A 15,709-nucleotide genomic window follows, 5' to 3' on the forward strand; every position below is an offset into this window, starting at 1 on the left:
TCAAGTCTGAATAACTAATGCCTAGAATGATTCCTGCGATCAGCATCCTAGCACAGTTACTCATGCTTCTAATGGCTTTGGCTCCTTGAAAGTATAAAATGGGGAAAATGGCATTGGGCATCGTTTGGGTAGGAAAGCAATTTGTATACTTTAAAGCTTAGCAGAAACAGATCGTATGAATTACTTTTTTTCCCCTACCCCTTCTTACTTTCTTGACTTTGGTTACAAAAATGGTAAGTTAGCCTTTCAGGAACTTATTTTGTGCAGAAAAATATCATGCAGGTTACACAGCTTTAGCAGGACAACTTGAGGTCTCTGCTACTGCTGCAGAATGCTACAGAACCTGCTGTCTCCCAAACCCCAATTTGTAGACTGGTTCAGTTCAAAATGCAACAGAAAGAGAACAGACTGCTTCAGTTGGAAAGGACCTACAGTGATCATTTAGTCCAAGTGCATGACCCCTCCAGGGCTGACAAAAACTTAAAGCATGTTATTAAGGGCATTGTCCAAATACATCTTAAACACTGACAGCCTTGGAGCCTCAACCACCTCTCTAGGAAGCCTCTTCCAGTGCTTGATCACGCTCTTGGTAATGAAATGCTTCCTAATGAAATATCCTAATTGAAACATCTTGAAATTGCCTCTTAAATATCTAAAGCAAGAAACAGAGGATATGAATGACTTTTTTTCAATCCCCACCTCTTCTTGTTTTCTTGGATCGCAGCCAGCAGTCTGAGAGGTCAAGGATGGGCAAGAGGAGTTTCCTTGGACAAGAGACGCATTCCCAACCTTACAGGCAAAAGACATCACCTTGCCGAGCTGTTTTATTTCTCATGGATGCTCACATTTTCAGGCTAACAGGAAGAGCGCAGTTGCCTGCAAGTGCTACATGGTCAGTGTTCATTCCTTTAGGTATTCATCCCTTCTATTTGGAGATATCCTGCCTGCAGAAGAGCTGCTCTTCACTCTGCAGACAAGAGAGTGCAACTGTCACACCTGAGATGCAGCCATCAGCTTTCCCCAGTCAGACTTTGGTTGAAGCTTGCCCCGAAACTTTGCTTTCATCACGTTAATCCAGGCTTTGCCAAACAATACAGTTATATTTACAGTCACTCATGCTGCTCCCTGTTCCAGCAGGCCACTGTTGGGCAACTGCTGCAGTAAGAGCTGCCTGCAATCTGCCTGTGCCCACCACTGCCTGCTTCCCTGCCCCAGCCAGGAGAGCAGCCCTTAGTTGCTTCTGTGCAAAATCAGCCCAAATCTCCCTGACATGCACTGGAGTAGGCAAAGGGCTTTCACAGGCTCTGGTCTTCCTCTGAGTGGGGTTTCTTATTGTTTGGAGGGGGAGAACAGTCTTCCCCATGAAGGTGAACCGCACAGCCCTGCAGTAGTAACACGCCAAACCCTTTGCCTCTCCTCTCTGTACTGTAAACTGTCTCGGGTCAAAGATAAACCCACATGAGGGCACCGTGACCATGCCAGAAGTTCTGCAGGGTCATTTGTTGATTTTCCAGAGGAACATTCCAAGCCAGAAGCTGCTTTTACAGTTTTTAACTGTGTTCTCTTGTCCCTTGTGAAATGCAAACAAACCACATGGCTCAAAACCCAAATGAGCTTAGTCTAGGGCTGGCTGAGTCACCCTGTTTGATTGTCAGTCTATAGTAATTAGACTGTGTGCACTAAACCATTTAATTACAAGGCACTCCAGAGTCAGACCCCCGAAAAAAGGATCAGACACTTCAGCCAATCCTGTCAGCACTTGCCGTTAGTGGTAGCATCACATTTCAATGAAAACCAGGAACTCCAACATGGAAACCGCTCCATTTGAAGTGTTTTTCTAGATTGAACTATAAGAATATTTTTCCTAGGTTTGTTATGAAAAAACAGAAGCAAAACACCCAGCAAAAAACTCAGTTAGCTGAAAAATAAATCCACCAAAACATTTTGAAGTAATTCTCATCAGGACATATAACTCCTCAGAGACCCAGACAAATGCAAGGAAGTTCTACGAGCCTTCTCCTATGGAGAAAATGGTCCGGCCCAGCCTCAAATTAGAATCACAGAATGGTTATGGTTGGAAAGGACTTTAAGGTCATCCAGTTCCAACCCTTTGCCATGGGCAGGGACATCTCACACTAGACCTGGCGGCTAAAGGCCCTGTCCAACCTGGTCTTTAATGGTGGATCCAGCGTAGCTACTTCATGCTTTATCATCTGCCGTATGTATGTGCTTAGTTGAAGAACTGGTAGCTTATATGAGCTGTACTCAACCCAGTAAGCCTAAGAAACCTTTGAAGATACATTAAAACTCAGCACAGACTGAACAGAGAAAGGCGGCCTCAGCAGAAACCGCTTCTAAAGGTTCATCTGGACCATAGAACGGCTTTGTACTCACCATGCAATCACTGTGTATGCAGGGAATGCTTCAGGTTGGACCAGTGGTTTTGGCTCCGCTACAACAAGGCTGAAATTAAATGATGTATTAGACAAGCTTTAAGAAAAGAAATCATTGCTTATGTTACTTTTCAGTGAACTCCTGACAAGCCAACTGACTTTAAAACGCGAAAATGTATGCCATTCCTGCCTGCTTCTACAAGCTCTATGTTACCCTATGACTTCTTCTTTCTTTGAAATCAGAACAGTGCTTTGAATATAGGTAAGTGTAAAATTTCTTTCTGAAGTAATCAGCTACATGATGTTGTGCAATGCTGTGCTGGAAAGGGTATGGCGCTTTCACTATTCTAGCAGGGAGGCAGAAGGATGCTTTTGCCATGTGTCATTCACATTAGATACTCAAGTTTACTCCATCCTGATTCTGGAGCATGCTATTCAGGGGATTTTTAAGACCAACAAATACAATTCTTTCGTGTTCAGCCTCAATGCTGGTTTCCTGAAGAAGTGTAAGAAGAGGCTGTTGTAAGGGTGCTGGAAATGCAGATTACAGAATGTGCTGCACCCATGCTATGCATAACACGTCAGCTGAGAAAGTACAGTAAGGAAGGCAACATATCCAACAGGACTCAACTATCTGGCATGCTGACTTCTCAACCTAAGTCCAAAATAGGATTAAAAAGAGCTTACACAGTGCCTACTTCAGCAGTGCCTCTGACAGGTTCACTGCCTGTGTGGTGCCAATTAAGGTGCAAGACAAATAATGACAGTGAATTTAGACAAGGCAGTAGCATCCCCAAGGCTGCTCTTAGCCCATTTCAACCTCAGGACAGCCCTGTTTGCATCTAAGTATGAGCAGAATCACTGACACAACGCTTCCATCAGTGACATTGGCCAGATCCCTCTCTAACGTGAAGCAGTGACTCTCCAGGCTGAGCAGGCACAGGCATGAGCACCATCAAGGCCAGTTCAGGAGCTCAGCATCCTCCGATCTCATTCTCTCCTCCCATTTCCCACAGTCGTACAGCTGATGAACAGGTACGCACGCTTCAGGCCAAGTCCTCTCCTTCTGCTTGTGAGGCAGGATAGCAGCAGAGGCAGCACGCCCTTCCCAAGGGACTTGTGTGGAAACAGCACCAAGGCAAGGGAAGAGATCACACTGATCCTATGTCAGCCATCACTACCCATGCTTGCGATCCCTTTCAGGTCTGCATCCCGAGTTGGAGGCTGCCATTGGAAGGAAGATCTCTTCCTGGAAGATGGCTTGGGAGTTCAAAAGGAAGAGGGAGGAGAACAGTGCTGTGGATCCAAGTGCTGCAGGAGACAATGGAGTGCTCCCAGCACTGAGCAGACACATCCAATCCTCCCAGTACATCTGTATGAGCACAGGACCCCAAGGGAAGAGAGTTCCCCTCAAAAGTGAGTGCCAAGACTACCTTTCTAATTAAAAGAGAGAGACAGAAGATCTGCCCTTGCAGGCTGCCCAGCTCAGAGCACGGGGAACAGCCTTCTCTTGCCCTGCATCCTCCATCACCTTTATTTGCTTAGAAATCCCCCAGGGCAGAGAAGAAGAAAAAATACGTGCTTCTGAACAGTTAACAAGAGAAAAGCTCAGGCCAGGCCTCACTACACCAGTCTGCAAGGGTATCCTTAAGGGTGTCCTTACACCTGCAAAGCCTGCAGACACACCACAGGAGTGGTGCCTAACACCCATCCCTTGATGCCAGCCCACTGAGGTGTGCTGGCCCCAGCCCAGGCTCTGCCCCTCGACACAGCAGTTGATGCAGATGAGACTTTGTCCACGGTAACTGCCCTCTCTACCTCTTCTGCAGCTTTGTCCTTCCATCTGTTGTTGTACAGACATCAACTGCAACCCACAAACGCCACAGGCCTAAATGGGAGTTAGCCCTGGTCCCCCTCAGCCCTCATCTCCTGCATCTTCTCTTTGCCAAAAGACAACTTCAAACTAGGACGTGACCCGAGAGTTGCTCACATAAGGGTATGAGAAAGGGAAACTGAATTGAGAAAAGATCTCAAGGAAATGAGAAAGGGAATTCGATCCCTGCATTACCTACAATAACACAGGAAGCAAAAGACTCACCATTAGATAACAATAGCAGATAACTGTTCATCTTCTCAATAGCCAACTGAGCTCTAAAAAAAGACTTAGCCTTTTACCACTTCCTGTTTCCACAGTGGCAGGGTGCATCCCCCTCTGTCCTCCAGTGGGAGAGATTCAGCCCCTGGTTTACTGCCGGGGGTGGTGAAGCCAAATGTCACCAAGGGGAAGACGCCTTCAGCACGCAGCAGAGGGATGAACACCATCCCCATGCCTGTCTGAAGGAGGGAGCTGGCCTCAACAGCACCCTCCTTGAAAGAACAGTCGAGTTGTCTCAAGTCTTCTTTGGATGTGTTGGCAAAAGGCCACGTGCAGTTGGCCTCATTCCCTCATGCATGCGTATTTACCCACAGGAGACCAGTGAAAGGGCTGGGGTTAGCAGAGATCCATATGCACAGATTTATAGAAGGGGGCTGTTGCTTGCAGCCCCATCTGCAAGAGGGTTGGGATTGCAAACATCAGAAGGCTCCAGCTGAAAGGTGGTTTGGGTTTCAACCAGCTGCTGTTATTTCAGTGGCAGCAACCTGAGAGAAACATTCAAATCTTTCCCTATATTATATTAACAACTCATGCTAATCCCACTGCAAAGTCCTTCTTAGTGACCATGATGTGGTACCAAAGGTGCCAAAGGGTTTAAACACAGAACATGGAAAGAGGTGGGAAAAGCAGAGGTGGCAGGTGCAGAATGTGGAATAAAGCAGCTATAAAACCTAATCTGCCTCAGCCTCCCCAAAATACTTGTGGCAGCTGGAAAAGATTCAAGCAAAAACTTCAGCATTTTAAGGAGACAGATGGAGCCTGAAAGGGGAGACGGATAAAAGCCATGGTTTGCATTTAATATGTCTAAATCAGAGGCAGTAGGTCTGCTCAAAAGCTAAGGAGGGAACAGCAAGCAGGTGCTCATAGTGTGCCAGACGCACTTTAAAGGTATTGCACTCACAACTTAAATTAAACTTTGAAAAATGCTGGGTTTCAGAGAAACAGAAGGGACAGGAAACCTGTGAAGAAGCTCTTATACACAGCACAGAGACAGCCCAATTTAACATACTCTTCTGGAGAACAGGGGAAGCCTTCATTTGGGTTGTAATGGGCTCTGAAATTTAAAAGGGAGGAAGAGATAGCCAGAATATGGCTCCTTGAATATAGATAACCCAGCTGGAATGGGTCACAGAGCACATGAATGAGCGGGGCTGCAAGGCTGGGTAGGGCAGCAGGGTGATATTGCAACAGACCAGCATGGAAACCACAGGAACATGCCAAGAGGACAGAAACAGCAGCCCTGAGGAAATGCTTCTTGTAAAATCCTCACCAAGTGAAAAGGCAGGGAATGGTCAGGAGGACACACAGATGCTGGGAATAAGGACAGGCCAGGGCAGAGCCTATCTGTGGGCACAGCTGCAGGGAGCAAGGCTGGTTTGCATAAGCATGAGACTAAGTAAAGAGTTTCGATGTGTATAAAAAAAATATATATATTATAAATATAAACATAAATAAATATATATGTAAGAAATAAATCATATGTACATAGTGCACAGGGAAGAAGAGTCTGGTAGCCCTCAGTACAGGGAGGAATGGACGAGTGGAGGTGCTTCACCAACAGGAAAGGAGATTTCCTTAATGAGATTTGCTCAGGGGACAGTTGCCTCCTTGGAATGGGTCAGTGCCTCGAGCAGTGCACAGCACGATTATGGCAAGGGGTGGGGAGAGAAGATTGTCAGACCCTAACCAGCCTGGTTGATGCACCCCGTCCCTGAGAAATGTCTCTCTGGTGCCTAGACATAACCTGAGGGAATGGTTAAAGACATCAGCTCAAAGACAAGTGAGACAACAAGTAGGTTCCTTTTCTATGAAAATAAAAGGATGGCTTCTTTTGCCTACACTCAGAGCTAGCCACCCCTGGAGACATCCAAGGCCAGGCTGAACGTGGTTCTGAGCAACCTTATCTAGTGGAAGATGTCCCTGCTCACTGCAGGGGGTTGGACTAGAGGAGCTTTGAAGGTCCCTTCCAACCCAAACTATTCTATGATTCTATGATCTTAACTTCCTTAGAAAGCAGAGCAACTGTGCATTGACTGCCAGTGAATTCCCACATATTTCAAGGAGTTAGGAACAGGCCTCCACTTTCAAAAGCAGATTCACTGGGAACAGAAAGATTAGCCATGAAGTGCAACCTCCCCTGTTTCCCTGCTGCAATCGCTAACTCTCTAGCTTCCCTGCATGAAGAGGAGGGGACATTTCAGGGGACACTCCCGGGGAAAGCACGTTCCCAGTTGAGAAGCAAGAGAGGCTGTGAGGGAGCCAATGGGCCAAACAGCCTGAGCGGAGAGAACGGAGCTGAGCAATACTGAAACCAAAACACACCAAAGGCTTCCTCGCTTCGCAGCTGGCTCACCGGATGACTGGGACGGTCGCTGAACCCCTCTGCAAAGGGAGAAAACAGGAGGGTTTCTGTACCCGTGCAGCAGCTTCAGGATGCACTGATGGAGGATTTGCAGCTGAGATGGGTTCCTACCCATGCACCTTTACCACCTCTTGTCACCAGCATTTCCTTACCCGCTTCTTATTAAAATCGCATCATACACAAGCCCTGCCATTAGCCAAAAGGGCTAATTTGTGCTGCCCTTCACTAGCAGTGGAAAATATTACCCTGATGTTGCCAGGTTCATGTTCTGCTCAGAACTGACTGTGAATAACAAACTGAATATGCATAAGGTGGGGGGGAAATCAAGCACTGCCTGGACAGTGAGGAAACAGCAAGAAGAGTAATGAACAAATTCAGAGAAGCGGGGTAAAATAATGGAGACAGTGAAAGAGGAATATTTCTTTTGGGTGATGCAGTGTGGTCACTGCTCCTCTTTGATAAGCATGTACAAAACCTCCCTGCAGATGACAGAGCTGCTATGGAAAGCAGGAGAGAGTCAGGGCCCATGGTCCCATGCAGCCAGGGAGATCCATGTGTGAGCAGTCTGCTGAGGGAAGAGAGCAGAGAGCCACTGTGGTTAATTGTATTTATTCCACTTCAAAAAGCAGGTAGTGTCAGTCTTGGAGAAATGCTTAGCCAGAACAATGCCCCCAGGACTGCTCCTTTCATTCCAGAGCATCAGAAACAGTCTGCATTTTGGAGTCATTACAATGCAGCCAGAGCATGCTGCCCTGAAAGGAAAGGCTGTTATAATACTTTGCAAATTGGAAAATCCTATCAAGGCAGCAGATGCTCCGCCAGGATGGTGACAGGGTCTGCGGGGGAAACATCCTAACAACTGTAATTGAGTCATAAAGACAGGTAGTGCATGAGCAGCAAGCAGAGGGACACATGCAGAGATGCCACTTTCCTTCCTTACAGAAACAAACATTAGAAAACGACCAAGACACAAAGGTAATTATTTTCAAAGGTATCAGAACAGGCTCCATGGGGAAGACAAATGAAGCCCAGAAACAGAACTGAGGGAGTGGGAGATGACAAAGCCACTGAGCACGACACAGGCTGGTGTCTGCAGGCTCGTCATAAACCCAAAGGGCAAAGCTGAAAGCAGTTATTTGTGGTTCAGCCAGATAAAAACGTTTGTAGACAGCAGCCAAGAGACCACAAGCAAACAAGCTGTGGGGCTCAGGGATGGATTTTGCCCTGCGCTGCTGCACGTGACAGCAGAAACCCGGTGGGGTTTCAGCACCATCTGCCTGTGCTGGTGCTGCTTGGGCAAGTGCAGCCGTAGCTCTTGTCAGTGCAGGTCAGAGCCATGCTGTGCAGGTCCCCTCTGAAGCCACTGATAGGAAGTTTGCTCAAGGGTTTCTCTGCTGTGAGGTCTGGAGGATGGGGAAAGAGCTCACGGTCAGCAGGCACTGGTGCTCTGCCCTGCCTTGGAAAGTGAGGCAGTGCCACAAGCACTCATTCCTGCCTCACATCAGCAGTCTTGATCAGACACAGGAATGGCTTTTGCCATGATAGGAATTAGATTACATGCTTTAGCTACAAGGGCATCTAGTGACAGACAAGAGGGACTGGTTTTAACCTGACGGAGGGGAGATACAGATTAGACATTAGGAAGAAATCCTTCCCTGTGAGGGTGCTGAGGCGCTGGCACAGGGTGCCCAGAGAAGCTGTGACTGCCCCATCCCTGGCAGTGCTCAAGGCCAGGTTGGACGGGGCTTGGAGCAACCTGCTCTAGTGGAAGGTGTCCCTGTCTGTGGCAGGGGGTTGGAACTGATGAGCTTTAAGGTCCCTTCCAACCCAAACCAGTCTGGGATTCAGTCAACCACTTGTAAGGTCAATATGGGCCTATTGCAGTCCCAGATGGAGTATTTCCCATGATGAACGGAAACCCCTATCACCTCACTTTGATTCTCTGAATTTCCTTAATCGTTCCTCTTTGGCAGTGGGAAAAAACAATCCCTTTGTTGCTTCTCCTCTCCTGCCAAAGAGACTCTCTCTGATATCCCCATCTCCATCAGTGTGCTTCACAAGCAGAGCCTCAAGGATGGATTTTTGCACTTGAGAAGCAAAAAGCTGAAGTCCTGGGGGGGATTTTGGGTGAGGTGGATACACGGAACTGCCTGGAAAAAGATAAAAAAGGAAAAATAAATGGAACCATCTTAGATTCTTCTTGTTTTCTCTCTGCTATTCAGAGAACCTCTGTGTCATCCAAGAGAAACACAGCGGGGAGCTGCTACTTGCTTTGCCAAAGCAATGAGAAGGAATAGCCTCTGTTAAAGACACCACCCTCATTGGGATTATAAATACAAAAGGAGATGAATTTATCCAGTTGAACCTAATCCACAGAAAACACTGCAGCGAGGAGCAGGAGGCAGGGGAGCGCCTGGCTACAGGCAACAGGCCAGAGGGGACATACGGATCGCATTAAAAACCTATGAAGCAGCACCAGAAAATGCACTTCAATACAGAAGTGCCTCCAGGCCCACCTGCCTCTCTATCACTGTGGCTTTTGCTGGAGACTAATGATCCCAAGGAGGAAGGATCCCAGCCCAGCATGCCAGGGCACCCCATCCTGCCAGGGCATGGCAGAAGCAGGAGGCTGTGTGTGACAGCAGGAGGGTTCGAGACATCTCTTTGCTTGTGGATTTGTTGCCTGGGGACCCAATCCTGCAGGATTTCCATGTGGGCATGGGTACTGGGCTGCCTCAAGCCCAGATGAGCAACAGCACTAAAGCCTTCATGGCTGCTGTACACCTGAAGAGTAGGGTCCCTGGCACCCGGACGCGACTGAGCACCAGCTCAGGGCACCAAAACAAACCACTTGCATGCTACCAGATCCGCTTCCCCAGCTTGCACGTAAACCTCCCGACAGACACGAGGGAAGGCACTGCAGCCCAAGTGTGAATGGAGGCTGCTGGGTGAGCTGGCTGCCAGGCGGAAAGGTGCTTCCCAAAGCGAGAAGTACACAGAATGTTGTGATAGCTGAGAGGGAACCAGCATTGCTTTCCATATGGAAGAGAGTCTGCAGTGGAGGCAAAGTCGTTTGATTCCAGGAACAACAAAACGCACAATTTACTGCTAAAACCAGTCACATTTGGCTGTTCAAATCAGGAGAATAAGCACTTGTAAAAATGAATAATTGAAGACATCATAAGCCTTTTATCAACCATACAGCAACCATAAATGCTTTCTGCTAAGCACAGAGAAATGTCCTATCAAAAGTGTCATGGATGTATCATTCTCTATGACTTCCCAAAGAGCACTTCATGATGATTTATACAATGAAATACCCAAAGTAAAAGCATATAGTAATCATGGTTATATCAGATTTAGTTTCTAGGTGAAAGCTGCATCACTCAGATGCAGTTCCACAATGATATTTCATTTTATAGACAGTGTAAGATTCACAATGTCTTAAATTAATCACATCCTTGCTTTGAAGTGATTAGATTTTGTAAAAGATGGAAGAAACAAGCGAACTGTTATCCCTTAGCACCTCACTGGTGTTTGGAAGCAAACATTACTGAAATGTGAGCACAGGCACTCCACAGGCAGGGACTGGTTGCCTGGCCTGAGAATACAGTGATTCAGTCTCACAGGCTGTTAAATGACAGTCCAGCAGGGTCCTGCACTGGGAAAATAGCTCCAAAATCAGAGGGCCAGTGCTGCACATACCTGCCCCACCACCCTGCTATCATATCCATCATGCTGCAAAAGGCAGGGAGTCAGCTAATGCATGACAGAGATTACGGGCGCCGGTGGCTCCAGATCGATACCTTAGTGAATGGAAAAGCCATTACAGACAAAAATTATTCTTAGGCACTTGCATAATGCAAAGAAATACATGATGGGAGGGCATTATCTCACTCGGGGGCTCTTGACTTTCACCTCATGGGTGAACTCAGATGTGGATGGAACTGGGCTGTCACCAGGCAGTGCTTTCAAACACAGCAGACAAGGGATGTGGTTTACAGAGCTACAAGGAGCCCTGCGTGCACTCTGCTTGCTCAGGGCTGTGTTTGGAGGAGCCAGGTATACCAGTACCCACATGCCGGTGTGTAGTGAGAGCAATAGTCCTGTTTGCAATAATTGCAATAAATTGCAAAATATCCTGTTTGGATAATAGGGTGGAAGGGACTGGGGGGGAAATCCCTGCATCAGGGGTCCCAGCATCCCATGACCCCTCACTGCCTGCAGTGTGCCCCAGCATGGAACCACTTACCTGACACAGCCTCTGCCAAAGGGCTCTGGGTTACGGGGCTCCACATGCCTCCTGTGCTTTCCCATCAAACCCAGAGCAAATCCACCCTTCCGGTTTGGGCAGGTCTTCCAGACACCCCAACACCGTTATCCCAAATCGAGAGCAGTGGGTGCAGGGCCTGAAAGAAGAGACGTTTCCAGTGATGGGGAGCGATGCCATTTCTGTCCCTCAGAAATGAAAAGTGATGAAAACCAGCAGAATGCGGGGGGCAAACACCCTTTAAAAAGGCAGGTGCTGCCATGGCTTGTCTAAGACACCCGGATGAAATCACCACCACTGTTCTTGCTGCTTTTTAGAGCCATCCAAGGAGTTGCGGCTGCCCCATCCCTGGCAGTGTTGAGAGCCAGGTTGGATGGGGCTTGAAGCAACTTGCTCTAGTAGAAAGTGTCCCTGCCCATGGCAGGGCGTTGGAACTGGATGAGCTTTAAGGTCTTTTCCAACCCAAACCAGTCTGGGATTCTGTGATTTCGGGGGATCACTGCAAACCAGCCGCTCACCCCCCCAGCTCAGTGGTGCTGAGGGCAGTTAGCACCATCTATTGTCCAAACCTCAGAGCAGAGAGGACTGGCTGATGGGTAACACGGAAATTCATGTGTGTGAAGGAAACTGCTCTTCTCTGTGCCTGAATTATTCAGAAATGCTCCCCTAATAAATAATTTATCTACTTTGTTAAGATGCGTGTTTGACAAACACAAGCAGGCTTCGGGGTGCTGTGTGTTTATCAGCTGCGAGCTCTCCTTCCTGCACTGAGGTCTTCATTTTAATGGGCAAGTAGAAACCTCATTAAACACCTCATTACTAGCTCAGCCCATGGAGCAAAGCTGGAGGGGAGAGCTGGGCAGAGGTACACTCTCAGGTGCCTCATTGGAAAGATGCAATCACTGCTTGGGAGTGACTGGCAAGGACTTGGCAGGACTTTTTGGCAGGGGATGCTGCAGGCTCCACATACCAGATCACTGAGGTTGTTCTGCTCCCTGCCCAGCCTCTTCCCAGCACAGAATGAGCCCCAAAACAAGACCTTTAGCCTGTACTAAAAGCAACCTATACCTAGCCCAGCTGTGAGCTGGTGTGAGAGCAAAGGGAAGCTGGATGGAGTGCCCAGAACCCCCTACACAGATGGGTCCTTGGCTGTGTTTCCCCGGCCAAGGCAGCACCCTGAACTTGTGGCACAGAAATGAGTGCCCTGGGAACAGCTATGACATTAATAAAAGGAGCTCTGAGTAGTACTTACAGGGCCCTGTTTCCTGAACAAATCCATCTCAATATCCTTTTTGGCATGAGAAACCCTGCTGCGTCAAGATCCCTTGCTGGGAGCCTGAGGCTGGGGGAGATTGTTTGTGATCATTAAGAAACACACACTGTAGCTCAAGCCTGGCAAGGAGCTGTTCTGCCCAAGCTGCCCGTTGCAGGGAAGAAAAGAACCCACTTGTCTGTGTGAAACAGGCCAAGAAATCAGTAACCCTGCTGCCGAGAAGCAGGATGAATTCACCAAGCAAAGGCAGTGCCTCAGATAGGTCCCCTCATCCTTGCTGTTGGCTTTTGGTGGCCCCCAAATGCTGCCTCAGCATCCCCGTTGTCACACGTACTGATGGGGCTCATAGGTCCTTCACCATGCATCCCGTGCTACCATCATGTCTCCCTGTCAGAGAACGGGCTGAGCACGCAGGACCAGACTGATGCCTTCCATGCCGTCTGCAGGGAGAGAGCTCCTCTTCTCCAGTAATAATTAGCCACTAGAGGGAAGTACAATGCTGTACGGGCAAGGGTTTGGATGAACAACAATGCGTGGGACTATAGAGAATCACAATTTATAGCTTCCTGATGCTGATGGTGACAACCCTATGATGACTTTGTGATAAGGTCCTTGCTAAAGGCCATTTTCCTGCTTTTCTTTTGGAGTTAGCTCCCCATCACTCATCACTATCTTGTCCTCCCGTGCAGGTGCCCATGGGGAAGTAGCATGAACAGACATGGGCTCTGTCTGGCTGTATGAGTGGACTCGGCTGTGCTGCACTGGGGAGTGAGCTGACTTCACTGAGGCTGCTGGCAGTGCCCAGGGACAGAGCCAGCAGCACCCCTGGCATGGTGACCGTGGTTCCTCCACTGCACACAGCCCTGGGCAGCTCCAGAGCAGCACATCACAGCCTGTCAGCCAGCCTGCTAAATGGCATGCATAGTTTTTGCTGTTTTTAGCAAAGCAGGGAATGCGTGTTGTTTCTGGGACGTGCAGTATCCATGGCCAGTGGAAAGACAAGGGAAGAGCCAGGCATCCCAGAGGGACAGTGAGCCGGGGAAGGGCAGGGGACAGCTCCCGGCGGAGGGGGCACAGCAGCCTTGGGAAAGGATGGAACAACCAGGGGACAAGGGTTCCCATGGGCTGGGCTCCACGGTGGTGCTGACCCCGCTGCGGGAGGACATTGGTAGGCAGCTGGGTGCTCCTTCCCTGGCCCCACATGGCATGGATCCAGAGCAGCCACCGACCTCCTGAGGCAGCCATCCCAGCCTTCCCATGGCCAAAGAAGCTTTTGACCCCTCAAATCTCACCAGCGGGGATCGTGACCCTGCTGCTGGAGCACAGCTGATAACAAGCCTCCTGCTCTGTTTTGTTCCTGTTTATAGATGGCTAAATATAACTTTCTGCTTATTTTGAATTCTTAGTGAAAGCTCTGATTCACAATCCATCACGTCAGGCTTGTGTTTTTCATATTTGCAGGCTTGCATCAGGCTCAGCACAAGGTTTGTAGCTGAGTTAGTTAGGTACAGGCAGCATCTCCCACACCACTGATATGGTCACTGCAGTGTAAAGAGGAGAAGGTGCTGCAGGACCTATGGACAGCAACTTTCTCTATGCCAAAAAGAGCCCCCACAGCCCCAGTCAGAGCTGCTGCCTCCAAGCACTGCTGGTCCAGACAACATTTGGTGGCAGGTTTTGCTTGTCACCAGGCGGAGCAAAGGACATTTTAACTGTTTTCCTTTCACACACCAGAAGTAACTCACTGGACTGCATGATATCCTCCTCTGCAAGAGGGAACAGGAGCTAGAACCAACCCACAAACCAAGTGTGTAAGACAATGTAACCATAAGCAAGTACATCAGGGGGTGTATCAGCTGGTTGTACCCCTAGAGATAAACTTCCACCCCTCTTCTGGGAGGCAGCAATAACATCTGGCCAGCTGTTTGATGGACCATTGAAAGATTGATAACTGTGGTATTTTCGTAACAACTGAATTGAAAGGCCATGAGGCAATTGCAGCACTACCTATTAAACACATCAGGTCCAGATTTAAATCCTGTCAGCCTCATGAATACCCCAACCATGCATTTTGGGGTTCAAGCCAAGAGCTGGCAGGGATACCAGCCTTGTCTTGCTGATACGGGGAACAGGCAGATGAAGAACTCTTGTCTCCACTGCAAAAAGAGGTCCTATCTCAGTTCCAAGATCCTGATCCTCCATTCACCACTCAGGAGACAAGGCTTCAATAGAAACATTGCCATCACACGCACATAGGCACACCCATGGCTTTAGCAAACCACATTTATAAGAAAGCAGATACAACTTGATCTCTGTCATATTTTAAGTCTCAACATTGCATGGAAAAGCCATTATCCAAAACAAATAATCAGTTGCTGGACTGCTTGACCAAACTAAGGCAGGTAGCAAGCAGACGTCCTGGGGCTCCTCCCTTCTGCACCTTACTCCTTGGGACTTCAAGGTGTTCATATAGACATGCTTTTAGTCCTTCCAGACAGCCAGCTCTTTACAATAGCTCTGTATTCAGGATACAGTCCTGTTTCCCCTCTCCCAAGGACACCAGCTTCCCAACACCAGCTCCCCATACCCTGCTGCAACAACATGCACCACACTACATTTTCCTAGTCCTTTCTGTGAGCCCAAGATTGCCAAGGTCCTGCTTAGCTAACTTGGAAAAAGACTTTGTCCTGCTCTAAAGCCAAAATGTGGTGGGTTGGAAACCATCTGTAGGGCTGAAATGACTCCGATGATTTACTATAGTGCTGGCACACGCTTGGCTGGCTTAAGACAAAACCCTCTCCCCCAGCACTGCCCTTTCTCTCAGGCAGCTTTGCCTTTCTTTGGTGCAGCAGCAGCCTCCAGGCAGGAACAGCTCTTGCCATTAAAGGGAGAAGCTGAGGCTTCACACACAGTAATTCATCTACTAATACACTGATAAAAAGCCCATATGAATGTGTGAATACAAGGCTGAAGAGACACTTTCTCCATCAGCTGCTCACATTTCCCAGTTCACACAGAGCAGCAGCTTCTGCTGGAGAAAGCCAGCCTGGGATGAGCAGGTCTTCACATGGGCTTCTCCAGCAAACCATTGCTCCTTCAGGTCCCATCCAATTCCCAAACCCATCTTTTCCCATTAAGGCTATCTTTGCAAGCTATCCCAGTGTGACCGGATTATATAAATGGTTCAAAACTTTAGTGATGGCCAAGAAAAATTAATGGGAAAACCCAACTTTTATGTCAGCATGCGCAATAGCAA

General features: G+C 48.3%; 1 long non-coding RNA gene across 1 annotated transcript; it reads right to left on the reverse strand.

The window, feature by feature from the left end:
• Positions 1 to 835: 835 nt before the first annotated feature.
• LOC308223850 lies at positions 836 to 11,278 on the reverse strand. Its single transcript, XR_013957423.1, has 3 exons — positions 11,163 to 11,278; positions 2,395 to 2,463; positions 836 to 967 (listed from the first exon to the last, which is right to left on the reverse strand). It is a non-coding gene; the product is annotated as an uncharacterized lncRNA (long non-coding RNA).
• Positions 11,279 to 15,709: the final 4,431 nt, after the last annotated feature.

The sequence above is a fragment of the Psittacula echo genome, assembly GCF_963264785.1.
Source record: "Psittacula echo genome assembly, chromosome: 7".
Lineage (NCBI taxonomy): Eukaryota > Metazoa > Chordata > Aves > Psittaciformes > Psittacidae > Psittacula > Psittacula echo.